This window comes from Pundamilia nyererei, unplaced genomic scaffold, assembly GCF_000239375.1.
Source record: "Pundamilia nyererei isolate P.nyererei 1_Seehausen unplaced genomic scaffold, PunNye1.0 scaffold00053, whole genome shotgun sequence".
In the NCBI taxonomy this organism is placed as follows: domain Eukaryota; kingdom Metazoa; phylum Chordata; class Actinopteri; order Cichliformes; family Cichlidae; genus Pundamilia; species Pundamilia nyererei.
This window is the reverse complement of record NW_005187454.1, coordinates 2,411,195-2,424,889: the sequence shown is the minus strand read 5'-3', so window position 1 is coordinate 2,424,889 and position 13,695 is coordinate 2,411,195. Positions and strand designations below refer to the sequence as shown.

Genomic DNA, 13,695 nt, shown 5'->3' with positions numbered 1-13,695 from the left:
ACTTTGATGGTCCGTGTCTCATGTGAATGCGTCCTGCTTTGCTTGTCTCGTCAGTCCTGATTTCTCCCAGCTGTGCCCTCCTTCTGTGTCTCATTCCCCTCGTTACTTCCCATTCCCCTCGTTACTTCCCAGTGTATTTAAACCCTGTGTTTCTCTGAGTCAGTGTCGCGTCGTCCCTCATGCTGTGTGGATCTTCCTGTGAGTTCTTAGTTTGTGGTTTCCCAGTTTAGTTTAGTTTGTATGTTTGTTCTACCGGCAAATAAAGCTGAGTTTTGAGTTCACCTCCCTGAGTCTGAGTCCTGCCTGCCGCACAGCGATTCCTGACAGTTATAGCATTACAAAAAAGGACACAGTTATTAGTGTAATGGGTCAGTGCAATATCAGGACAGGACTTATGTGCAATATAACTGGTGTGTTTCCATTATTGTTTTCTATATTGGCCTATGTTGTCCACTCTTGTTGTCATTGTTTGTTCTAATATAATGTGATCACTGTTTTTGTCCTAGTCTCTATATACATGGTCTGTAAATGATCTGTATGTTTTTATACAGAGGGTCTGCTGATGGAAATGAGCCAAAAGCTGTTGTTATGGTCTGGGTGAAGCACCTGTGTTCCTGGTGTCTTCACCCCTGGGCGGGGCCCCTTCGTTTCCACCGACTAGCTGCACCTGTGAGCAATGAGGCTGCAGAGATATAAGACCAGCAATCCACCATTGCCAGATTGTCTGTGAATCTGCATTAGTGAAGGTTATTGCAGTAGTTGAATGTTGCCATTGGTTTAGTGGAATTAATTATTTGCTCACAGTCAAGCCTCCAGATGACAGGTTGCCTTTACCTCACTGTGTTTGACCGCTGGATTACTTGCAGCTCCACTAGATATGCTCACCTGCCCAGCACATGGACCGTGCACTAAGATCTCTCTTTGTTTCCCGCAGACCGTCTCCCCCTCTGTTTCGCCTCTGCCTGTAGAGAGTAAGGCTACGTACATGAGTATGTTTGAAAATGGAGATTTTCAGGGTGTTTTGTTTTAACTCCCGTCCACACGTGAAGTTTTGAAAAAAAAAAATCTCCGTCCACATGAAAACACTAAAATGAAAGTCTAAACAGAGTTTTGTGCCCTCACAACCTGAAGTGCTTCTGAAAAGTTTTTGTTTTTCTGAAAAGGGATAATTTTGGGTTACTTTTCATGTTCCAGTGCTTCAAATGTTAATGACCAAAGAGAGTATTTTGGTTCATCTACACTGACAACCTAGGAATGAACAAAATACATACAGCATACATAAATGTAATTTAAAAAAAAAATTTTTTTAAAGTGAATTTATTCAAAACCGACATCGGGATTTGGGTTGTGAGAGCGTCTGTGTTGAATGTAGAAGTCACGTAAGAAGTTCACTCTGACGCCTCTTTCTACATAGTGACAGTAACTGTGTGTGTATATGTAAGCATGTAAAATTGCAGATGGTCAGATTAACAGCAACAGTATTTTGTCTAAAGCCCGCCATTGTAGAAATGTATCTCATTTCAACAATAACATGGCGCACAGAATGACGTCAAAAACGTCACAAAACGTGATGCAAAAACTGAGTTTTTGAAAATCTCCACACTGCCAGAAAAAAAAAGTGTCTTCAGTGACACCAAAATGCTTTTTACGTGTGGACGAAAGGCCCAAACGCATAGAAAAATCTGCGTTTTGAACGATACCCGTGTACGTGTGTAGCCTGAGACCGTTTACCAATGTGACTTTTTCTGGGATCTGCATCTGGGAATGTAACCGACCTCCTTGTGTCCTTATTTCAGTGACGTCCCTTTCTCTTCCACCCCAATTCCGGGGTTCCTGCTCTGGATGTTACCCAGTGTTGCCCCCCCCATCTCCATCTCCATGACAGCCACGCCTCCCTCGTGTACTCCCTCACTGACCATTTCATGTGTAATACTGATTGTGTGACCCACGTAGTGCTTCTCCCAAGAGGACAGCATCAATGATATTTGTCTTGAGTGTTTTGTGTTATCCTCGTGTAACATTCAGAGGTCATAGGAAATCTGAGCTTACCTCTCATTCATAGTTTGTCTCAGGGACATTCATAGTTGTTGGCTGTTTCTGCCTCAGCTTTTTCGCAGCACGACGTGTTGATAATTGATCAGAGATGATAGTTGAGCTATTGGTTGAAGTCTACAATGATCTGAAAGCCTCCAGTCTATATTTAAGTTGTCATCCTGAGTTCACGCCAAATCACGTAATCGCACCAAAGCATCGTTTTTATTTGCATTTTTCTCCTGTCTGTTCTGTGACGTACTGTAAATAAAGTTTTGAACTCCTTCCTTCACGTCACGTGGGTCTGAGTGGACGTGACAGCTATCATCTGGCATATTTACATTTGTTAAAATGTTCATTAATATCTATCGTCCCCCTTTTAAATTAAATAAAAAAAAATTTTTTAAAAAGGGTCACCGACCCAGATCCGTGACAACTGTAGCTCGTCTAGCTGTAATGTTCAGATTTGTTATACTGGCGTGCTCTTACACTACCACAACCTCGTCTTTCTGTGGGGAAATGGTCAAACAACTGTTTGAGAACTTTTGAGATTGCATGCCTCAGCAGAAGGAAAACTTAAAACTGAATCAGGTACACACAAAGGCAAAGATCTAATTTCAAAACAGAAGTCCTTTTATTGTAAAAGATAATTTAATAACATGGGATTTACACATTTGTTGACATTTGTAAGGAATTGTTCTTACGTGTGTCTTGAGAGTGACTGACTAACTTCAGTCACGGTTGGAATTTGGTATTGGACTGGTAATCATCAATATTGGCTTGTCCTGTACATTTTATAAAAAAACAAAACCTAAATGCAGCTTCATGTTGGTATTTATGGTTTAAATACAAATCAAACTGTCAGGAATGGACTTCAGCCCCCTACCTGCAGGTAAAAGCATTTGGTAAAAGTTACAGGCGCCTGTGGTATCAGTTATAACGGCACAACAATGCATGCAACAGCTAGGAGCTGCAAAGATGGCGTAAAGCTGCAATGCCCACAGCTCAACACAGGCACTAACATAACCCAGTATATGACACACAGGACGCCCAGGGTTTTTTTCGTGGCTGTCTTAGGAACCCTTATCCGTACTTGTCCTTTGTCCTCTTCCGAATTGTCTTCCTGTGTGGGTAATGTGGTTCTGGCACCACCAGCACCTTCATCCTGAGGGAGGCTCCCCATCTGGTACAAATATGAATATAAATATGTTTGTAAGTAAAATTGATCTATATAGCACTTTTTAAAACAGGAAGTTATTTCAAAGTGCTTCACATGGGAATAAAAGCATATCAATCGAAACCATAAAACACTATAAAGAGGGTATAACAGCATATCCAATAAAACTGTTTACTACACATGAATATTACCTAAATGCCTGTCTCAACAGATGTGTTTTGAGCTGTTTTTTTTTTTTTTTAAAGTAGCTGCAGAGTTGATGGTGCGTCGCGGGGAGGTAAACTGTTCCACAATATTGGAAGGTTTGAAAAGAGCGATCTCCCTTCGTTTTCAAACGGCTCTGTGGAATGGTTAGAAGACCACTATCAGTGGATCTAAGGAGCCGGTTTGGAGAGTAGGGTTGGAGAAGCTCAGTGATATAAGTGGGGCCTCACCTTGTAGGGACATGTAAAAGTGAGGATTTTAAACTGATATCTGTACTCAACCGGAAGCCAGTGCAAGGATTTTAACACAGGGTGATATGGGAGAATTTATGACTGTGGGATAAAAGCCTTGCTGCGGCATTTTGGACCGTTTGGAGGCGATTTAGGGAAGCCTTAGACAGACAAGAAAAGAGTGCATTACTGTAATCTAAACGAGAGGAGATGAAGGCATGGACAAGCATCTCCAGTTCACCGTTGGTTACAATAGTCCTGAGTTTGGCAATGTTTCTTAGATGAAAAAAGCAGGAGCGGGTCACAGACTTGATATGAGCATCAAACGACAGTGATTGATCAAAAATTATCCCAAGATTCCACTGAATTTATCTTGGAAAAATCCTAGAAAGTCATTGCAGTGCTTATCTGAAAAGACAGGTGTGCACGGAGTTGTGGGGGAGACTATGTTATTTACTGTGTCGAAGAGAACCTTAGGATTTCTTTTTCCTACTGCGAGTAGTTCAGTGAAATAAGTGGCTCTCGCATCTTTCACCATGTTTTTGAAGGTAGATAATAGTGGAGCTTATGAACTTCAAGTTTTGTGGCTTTTCACAGGCGCTTAGTTTTACGGCAAATTCACCTAAAGCTGTGAATAGCTTCTGTGAACCAGGGCAGTGATTTAGTAGTGCTGCCGTTTGTTCATGTTGGACTAAAAGATTATATATGAAAGGAGTGCAACCAATCAAAACTCTCACTTTTGGGATTCGGGGCACACATACCTTGTTATTCAGACACTGGGAGAGCCATCTTTCTAGAAGCTCCTCTGGTCCTGATGACTCCTGCTCTTCCTGGTCAGATCCTTGATTGTCTTTGTCCTGCATAGATTCTCTGTCCTCTCTCCTTTTCACTTTCTTTGCTGCATATGTTGAAAATGCATTCGTTGTCAGTGCTCAGCTCTGGAGGGTGTCCTCTGCAGGGTCCTTAAGCTGTGCAAAGCAATATTGCTCATTATTAATAAATGTAAGTGTACAGATAAATGTATAACATAAACAGGTCTGACTTGTTTAAATAACCTTGGTAAACCCTTTTGGCTGTGATGGCATCACAGCACATAAATGTTGCCACTGTGTCGTTAAGTTTTACGTCCCAACTGTTGCTTGGCCGGGAAGAATAATTAATGTTTTAAAAAGAAACCACATGAATAAATTCCATGACACTTCAACCCTACTTCATAGTATGTCTAAAAAATTAAAGGTTTTCTTACATAAGTGCTACTGGAGAAATATAGCATGTTGAATGTGGGTGCAGTCCCCATATTCATCTTCTCCCAGGCTGCCTTGAAATTTCCGGTAGCTTATGATGAACACCTCCATTGGAACTGTGGGGAAAAAGTAGATGCCTCCGAACTGCCTTCAATATTTTCTCTAATAGCTGTAACGCTGCAACCAGGCGTGCTCGTTCCTATAGAGGGACCGCTGCTTGCCCATGGTACTTTTGAGTCTTGTGCTGTTCAACCTAATAAATCAAAAGACATGTTCATTCTCTCTGATCAGCTGACTAAACAATGTATATGCCTCTTAGGTAACTATAACTCTTATAGTTTTCGTACTTACGGATGATGTGGGCACCATGCTTAGTTTTTTTCTACCGTTTAAACCCCCTCTGATTCACTGATAACACAGCCCCCCCATTCCAAGGGCTTTCCCTCTATAAAATACCACTGTGCAATACTTCATTTTCTCTCTATCTCATTGTACATCTAAATATTCTATTCCTCAATACTCATGTTGATGGCCACACCCTTTCGGTGGCCAGTTATGGAAATGATGTATCCACCCACCCGTCCAAAAAACAATTTTACTTTTGATCCGATCTGGGGTTGCTTCTCGAGTTTATCTGTAGAAGCAGAAATAGAACATTGTATGCATTAGCATGTCATGCTAATACATATAGTGCATTTACATGTGCAGTTCTTTTGTGCAGATTATAGAGGGACTTTATAAGCACCATTTCTCAAGGACCACAAGAGCACCACAAAGCACCAAACACATTTTCCAGAATAACCATACACACAAACCCAGTTTTCAGTTCCAAGTCCCTGTAATGTGTCATGAGACCTGGGGTTAAAGTCCCACCCCCTGGTCGCCTCTACATCACAGCTAAGAGAAGTTCAAATGTCTTAAAATCAAACAAATGTGATAAAAAAATATTCAAAGTGATAAAACAGAGCTTTTCTCTATTTCCACTAATGCAAACGTGCTGATCATTTCAAATAAGAAGTTGAATAAAAAAAAAAGGTAATTAACAGAGTTAATTACAGTACATTAACATTAACAGTAATCCTAGTGGATATAACACTCTCCTTTATGCTGTTTCGCAGATAAACCTGTGTCTTACCAAATCTTTTATGTTCTGAACTGTTCTTCCTGCCAACACTGGTTCCTCTGCCAGTTTCCAATGACTGCATTCATTTCTGGTGGCCAGTTTCCCTTTGTTTATGTGGTCATTAAAATGCTTCATCACTGCAGCAACCTCAGCCTTGGACCACCTTTTTTATGGGAGCTCTTCTTGAATCACAGGCTTGAGCAGCATTTTTATCTGGAAGAAGCAGAAAATTGTTGGAATATCCAGCAACTGATCTCCTCAGTTTTAAACATTTGTTGATTGTTGTTAAAAGAAGGGATGCTACCCTCTCCCAACTTCTGAGGTGTGTTGCTACCATCAATATCAAAATGAGCTAATGTTCGCTTTAAATATTACATTGTCTCATTTTAGACATTTGATACATTTTCAGTGTTCTAGTGTGATAAAAGATAAGTTGAATGCAAGTTTTGTGATGCATGCTCAATCATTAAGCCAAGTTCGTCCCAAAAGGTTGATTCTGTTCGTCTGGACGCAGCGTTTCGTGACGTTCCTCCCACTGAAAACAATATGTCCAGATGAACAGAATCAACCTTTTGGGATTTACTTACCTTAATGATTGAGCATGCATCCTGTGAGCACCATAGTATGTCTTGAAATAGTCAGGGGACACCCTGCCCTAAAAATGTTTGTCCGCTGTCCTTAACCTTGAGCTTCTGAAAATAATGGACTACATTTAATGGCTACAATGTGGTGATTCTGTTAAATCCCTTGAATTAAAGCTGAAAGTCTACACTTTTAATCACATATTGATTGATTAATTTTAAAATCCATTGTGGTGGTGTAGGTGTACAGAGACAGAAATACAATAAAATTACAAAGAACGTGTCCATCAGCTTAGGGAACCAACTGTACCTCATTTTATTGATTCTGTCTTATTCTATTTTAAATTTATATTTTAAAACACATAAGGGTACTTAGACCTAAACTTCCCTTACCTTCAGAGGGAGCGGCAGTTTCATTGCTGTAGGCATCCATAGTAGCACTTCATTTGCTGGTTACACATTTTGATTAAGTTTTAATATTCGCAACAAACACATTTTATCCACTGAAACCAAAATAGTCATAACTTACCACAATCTCCAGTGTCTTGGACCTGCTCTGCGTTTGTGGACTCGGCGACTGCATGCACAGGCTCACGTGTACCACATGCCGACGTTGCGAGTTCTGTAGCATCATCATCGGATTCAGTCCCACTCTCACATGATAAAATACAGAAGAAAGTTAATACTGGAAATAACACTTTTATCACGGTACATAGGTGTACATGGGCCACCACTCTGCTAAGTTGCAAAGTGATGAAAGAAAAGACTTCAAGAACCTTAAAACACGGACAATTCTGTTAATTGTCCGTGTTTTAAGGTTTTAATTCTGTTGATTAAGGATAATGTTCAACTCCTGCCTAGCCCTAATATTTGCTCCTTTCAATACAAACCTTGAATTTCAATCTCATCCAGTGATTTTCCCTGGATCATGGAAAGTCTTTTCTCCATTGATAAAAGAAGTTTGGAAATCTTGGCCAGCTGTGCTGCTTGGATTATCGTTATGAAATTTAATGTACTTCTAAGGTGGAAGGGTTTTTTTTTTTGGTCTTGTTTTACTCTTTTGCTTCGAGCACTATGTAAATGGAAAGATCTTTATTCTGTATTCATTCAGAGACTTGAATGCTAATGAAAAAGAAAAAGCTGTGGCTTCGTTCTCCAAGTAACAAAAGGCATTTGCTGCAGATTTTTGAAAGTAGTGAGGGAGAATCTGAACATCTTCTGTGAAGGGCAATGTTTATACTTTGTCTCACTCGATGTGTTCAAGGCACAGCGAGACAATTTGAGGCTTACAACTTCTTGAACGTGTCAATGGACTTGATTAGGGCTTAATCCTCTGCCATGAGGGCTCGACAATGGATAATGTCAGAGATTTTGTGTAGTGTATGTCCCAGTTTTTGTGCAAGGCTTGTGAATGACAGTGTCTCTTCAACGAAACCTGAAGCTTTCTTTACCGCTTGCACAACTCTCTGGAAGTTAGCAGACGTAATGGCTTTCTCCATGTTATGCACTAAGAATTCTGCACGCAGACACAACAAATATCCCACTTCACTAAGCTTCTGTCGAATATATTCTTACTTTGTGGGGCCTTTTCCGTGTCATCTTTTGGTTTGTTAATACATCTGCGGACATGTCTCCAAAGGTCCTTCCGAACATACATCCCTTGACAGTAAAAGCAATAAACAAACTTCCCTCTACTGCTTTAGTCTTGGGTCTTCTGTTCACTGTCATTGGTCCCATTCCACCATGCAAAACTGCAGAATTATGCTTAAAATTTCCCTTATTTCTCGATTTCTGTAACAGGATTTTATGCTCCAGGGAGGGAAAATACATGCACAACATCAGGAGCCATTTTGTGTGTTTTCAGGTTTGTGTTAGTTTAGCTTTTGAAATTTTAGTTTGTGGTTTGAGTGGAAAAATGATTGCCATTTTTGTGGCAAAGTCAGTTTTTCAGATTTAGTCTTGCAAAGCTCGGTTTTATCTTCTGGCTTTTCCTCAGTCAAGTTGTAGATGGAATTTGTTGAATCTGATTGTTCATTTGCTGTGGGGATGTCATCTTGGCATAGCAGATCTTTTGATGTGTTTGGCATAACTAGGGTGCTTGTGTCTGATGATGTCACTACAGAGATGAATACAGACCACACGGTTTTTACTGCCCTATGGATTGCCAAGAAAATGGTCCTCATGAACTTTAAAAATAATATAAATTCTAACCAATATGGAGACCATCTGATAGATCATATTTATCTTGATACAGCCTCTGCCACCACATTAGATCAATCCCTCTGGGCTCCTTTGATCAGCTCCATCACCTAGTGGGGGTGGGGAGTCATAGTTTTGTCCCGCCTTCGCTATTGTGGTTGTTTTGGGGGCAAGTACCAGCTTGGGGTGTCTGGGGATTCCCTAGGGATGTTTTTCCTGTAGGGCTCAATCCAGGGGCTGTGGTCATGACCTGGTTGGGGCTTCGGGGACTGGTGCATCAACAGAACTGGGGGCCTCTTCAATTGGCAGGGAGGTTACATCGTTGCAGGAGGTCTCTGCTCTCCAGGAGTTCACTCTGTAGGTGGGGGAGAGATACTGGGTGTCTATTGTCTTATGTAGTCTGGGATACGATTAAATGATGGGGTGTGTGTAGTTTCCTCTGCGGTGGGGTCGGATGGGCTGCCCCAGGCCCATATCAATCTTGCATATCAAACCATGTCAATGTGACATTGAAAAAGAGGCAAATCATCTGTAAACAGTTGTTTAAATGTTGCTCTATTAAAAGCTTCAGTCTGGAGAGAGTTGAGACAGCAATATTAGGCAAAAAAGGAATTTTTACGATCTCTAACATCTTACCTAGCATTTGTGTGTAATGATTTTCTCCAATTTTGTCAATAAGAAATGGCAGGATTTTTAAGAAAACCAGCATCTGCCCAGCTGACTGTTTCAATTTATTGTCATTGTTGACAGCGTATACTGACAGATATGGGACAAAGCTTATCCCTCACATCCACAGGAGAATAAGGAAAACGCAGAATTGCACTGTTGAATGAATCTAAGTTCATTTGCCCTGAAAGCGCAAGATTCTTTAAAACACATTTGACTTCATATGAGGCAACACCTTCAAGAAAAACATGCATGGTGTCTTGTGGGGTTTGATTACATCAACGTGAGGAGATTCTGTTAACTTGCTTCTCCTGTTTATACCATACGTTATATTAAAATTGTCTTTCAAAAAGTCAGTATTTGCCTTTTCAGTGTCATTACATTTCTTGTAATGACTGGCCATGGTCCTTTTAACAAACAAATCGTCATTAAATTGTTCCTGCATGTCTTCAGAGTGGCATTCGCAGTGCCTGCATTTACTGTAGGCAAAACCCACTCCTTCCTTGAATCCAGCCACTTCATGCTGAGCTAGAGAGTCTCCACACACAGATATGAGTGCCCAGTGAATTGTCCTCTCACCACTTGCAGTGACAACTCGGACACCATCACACAGCTCAATTAAATCACCATTAATCCTCTCAAACATCTCATCCATAGCACAACAAGGAAGATCTTTTGATTTTACCATGGCAAGCAGAAGCAGGAAGTCTTGATCTGTACTTAGGACTGATGTTACCTAAGGTGTAATAAATCACTAACAACTAGTTCCATTTTATCTGTATATAAAATCAACCACAATGCTGTGCGGACTTAAAAATGTCTCCATCAATGAAATGATGAAAAAAGCCATCCTTGCATGGGCCTCTCGTCAATCACTGCAAGCATTCTTGGCTGTGATAGCAGCTGCTCTAAACTTTTCACCAACGGTATATAATGAAAACAATGGTCCTTAACGGCAAGAACTCTGGAGTCTCCACTATTCATGTCACTGTTTGCGGGGAAAGCCGTGTGAGGTATGAATGAAGGACCCAAAGCGCAGGCACTGACTGAGATGTAAGTGAGCTTTAAGGAGAGTGACATACAACCAAAAGCGGAAGCAGAACTCAGAAATAATCTAAACAGGAAAAACTAAGACCTAAACTACAAACCTGAACACGAGAGGTTGGAGCGCGGAGGTAACACGAAGACCGACAAGCAGGAAGAACAGCATGGAGGGACACAGACGGACCAGTAACGCACACAAGAGGACACATGCTATAAATACACACAGAGGGAAACGAGGAGACTGCACACAGGAGGGACACACAGCTGAACCTGATGAATCTGACGAGACAGGGATGATGCAAACTGAATACACTGACACAGGACACAGACCTTCACAGTGAGACAGGAAACTCAACACACACGCAAAGACACAGACTAAGAAACACGGGCTTTACACAGAGGAAACACACAGGCCGGGAATGACAAGATGCAGAACGAACTAGAAAGTCTCAACCAGAATACATAATAATAATAAGAAGAAACACAAAAGGCTGGGTCAAAAGACCCAGGCTACGACACTTCACATAACATACTGTATGTTTTGCAACAATAATCTCTGGTTCAACTGGTTTTAACAGTTCTTTGATGGTCTTGTCCTGCAAATGGGTGGAAGCAATTTGAATGAAAGGGTCAACACACTGGTCAAATACCCCCATTGCATCATCTTTAGTTGATCCAGGTCCCCAGAATGTCTCTCAGTCATTTGTTGTTTCAGGTGCTCCTAACAGGGCCTGATATTGCTGGACTCCACTCACGATGTGGTCAACAGCTCTCTGAGGAAAAAGCAAATGAAAATACTAAATCACAGAATTCATATGAAACACAGTGAACATGCAAACTCACAGAGACACACTTTTTGAAAATGGAACCCTTCAATTACATAATGTTAGTGAGATGTAATGATCAAATGACTTGCAATGATTTTTTTCCTCAATTTATTTTAAATAATAATATTATCTTCTGCAGCTTTAAGACCTTGTTGTCACTTGATTGTAATGTGTTTTGAGGGATGGGCTCATAGGTGGAACATGTAAATTGAAAGTTTGTGTTATGTGTGTTCTGTTGTCTCTATTCTTAGCTCATGATAAGGAAATATAGTAGATAGGCAGATTTTGGATGCAACATACATGTCTACTTCTACATATAGCGAGGGAGTGAGATCTGAGTGGTCACTCATGAAGTACATGGAGACACATTCTAATGTCAGGTGGTTCACTCACATACCTAAAGCTGTCCATGACCAGCTATAATATTGGCCATATTATATTTACATTACCACAGTGAGATGACTTTAGTCTCATGAACAACATCAGCTAATTTTTATTTACTAGCTAATCTTAAAATGACTGTTCAGTACAGAAATGAAGCCCAACAATTATGTTTTTACAGTCCTGTGGTCTCAGCCTCAGATACTTATCAAATTAAACACAGCTCATATAAAAACAAACAGATGAACCAAAGATTTTCTCTTTCATTTCTGTCAAACAATGCTGTATGAAACGTTTCCAGCGGTTAATATCATGGTTGCAAGGCAACCTGGGCAGCGCGACAGAGGCTAGACTGTCCAATATCACAAGCCTCGCACTTCTGGCCTTAGCGGTATTTGAGTACGCGGCCCTTGAGGACTGTTAGGGCTGCGTACTTTAAGGCTGCAGACCCTGAAGTGGGATACAGCCATTGGCTGCAGTACTAGTATTAGAGTACTAGACTCTGCGTTAGAGTATCACTTCCTGTTCCTGTTACAACATACAATGGTGTTTTTGTGTAGCTTATCTGCGTAGCACTTTAATAAAAACTTTTGGATAACTTCTTATTTCATCGTTTAATCTTCAGGCGCTTCATCTGAAGCACCCTCTCTGTGTACTCACTAATTTATAGTCAAATTTATAGTCAAAGTATTCATTCACCGTGTCTTTACTTAGCTTAGCTTGTAGCCAACTTGCTAGCAGCGTAGCTGAATGCCTGTGCGGACACCACTTTCTCCAGGACTTTTTGACAGGAATTTGAGTTTGGACATATTTATTTAAGAGTTGTCAAGGTTTGCACTGTTACGTGCACATAAAAAGGAAAAATCCTAGTTCTGTTATTTTCTTTATCTCCAGCTATTGAGTATTTTAGGTAGGGGACAACACTACCATTACTCAATATCACAGTCAAAAGATCAGTAAGTCACAACCTTTGAAGTTCTTTTTGATACCACAAAAATGCAATTTAGTGGTCAAACCATGTCTCGGAAAGCCCTTTGTTAGGACCAGCTTCCTGTTTTCAGACACTGATTTTATTTATTGTGTGCAAAAGTCACTGATTTCAGGCTACAAATAAAAGCAAGCAAATGCAAAATGACTTAGGTTCAGGGAATACACATGCATTTTGTGTTGTCTATAATTTATGTTACATATACAGATTTAGTCCAAGCATTAAACCCTTTATTGATTTAATGCTTGGACAGGAAGAAATAAACATATAGCAACAAACATGCAGACATAATCTACTGAAAACTATTAGATACAGTTGAAAGCCTCAGAATTCCCTCATTCAGAGATAATGCGATTTGTGTCCAACATTAATTTATCAATATTTTTGAAGAACAAAAATATGACAAAATGCTAGAAATAACATTTACCTACTAAACTGACAACGCAGGCAACTGTCTTAAAGCCATGAGCATCTAATTTTCTAGTTCACCACTGCAGCTCACTGTCACTGTGGGAAGATTCATTTCAGTGAAGCTGCTGCTGGTTGCCATGGTAATTAAGCATAATTGCACAGTTGAAACTGACATTTTTTGAACAGGTTCAACAACATTAGTATCTGAGTCTGTGTTATAAGCTTGTCCATCCTATAATATACAGTTTTAATTAGTCAGAATTGTTTTTAGAATTATGTAACTTTTATGGCATTTTGATAGAACAAGCTCGAAAGGCTAGATGATGTCCTGAGCTGCATTCCCCTTGCTGAAGACCAAAGGCAGAGTGACACCACAACAAGGCAGCAGTAAAGGTCTGGAGATGTATCACCACAGAAGATGCAACTGGACTCATTATGTTGCTGAATAGATTATTCCCATTAGATCACATCATGTCCAATAATTTGTGGATGACAAACTATGTGGTTCAGTGGTTAACACTATCACCTCACAGGAAGATTCTCCTTTGCCTTTGTGGGTTGTTTTCTTAGGGATCTCTGGCTTTCTCCC

The 13,695-nt window shown here is 40.4% G+C and overlaps 1 long non-coding RNA gene across 1 annotated transcript; it reads right to left on the bottom strand.

The window, feature by feature from the left end:
* Window positions 1-2,668: 2,668 nt before the first annotated feature.
* LOC102204510 (uncharacterized) lies at window positions 2,669-6,211 on the bottom strand. Its single transcript, XR_311743.1, has 4 exons — window positions 6,022-6,211; window positions 4,889-5,520; window positions 4,404-4,610; window positions 2,669-3,214 (listed from the first exon to the last, which is right to left on the bottom strand). It is a non-coding gene; the product is annotated as an uncharacterized LOC102204510 (long non-coding RNA).
* Between the last annotated feature and the right edge of the window lie 7,484 nt (window positions 6,212-13,695).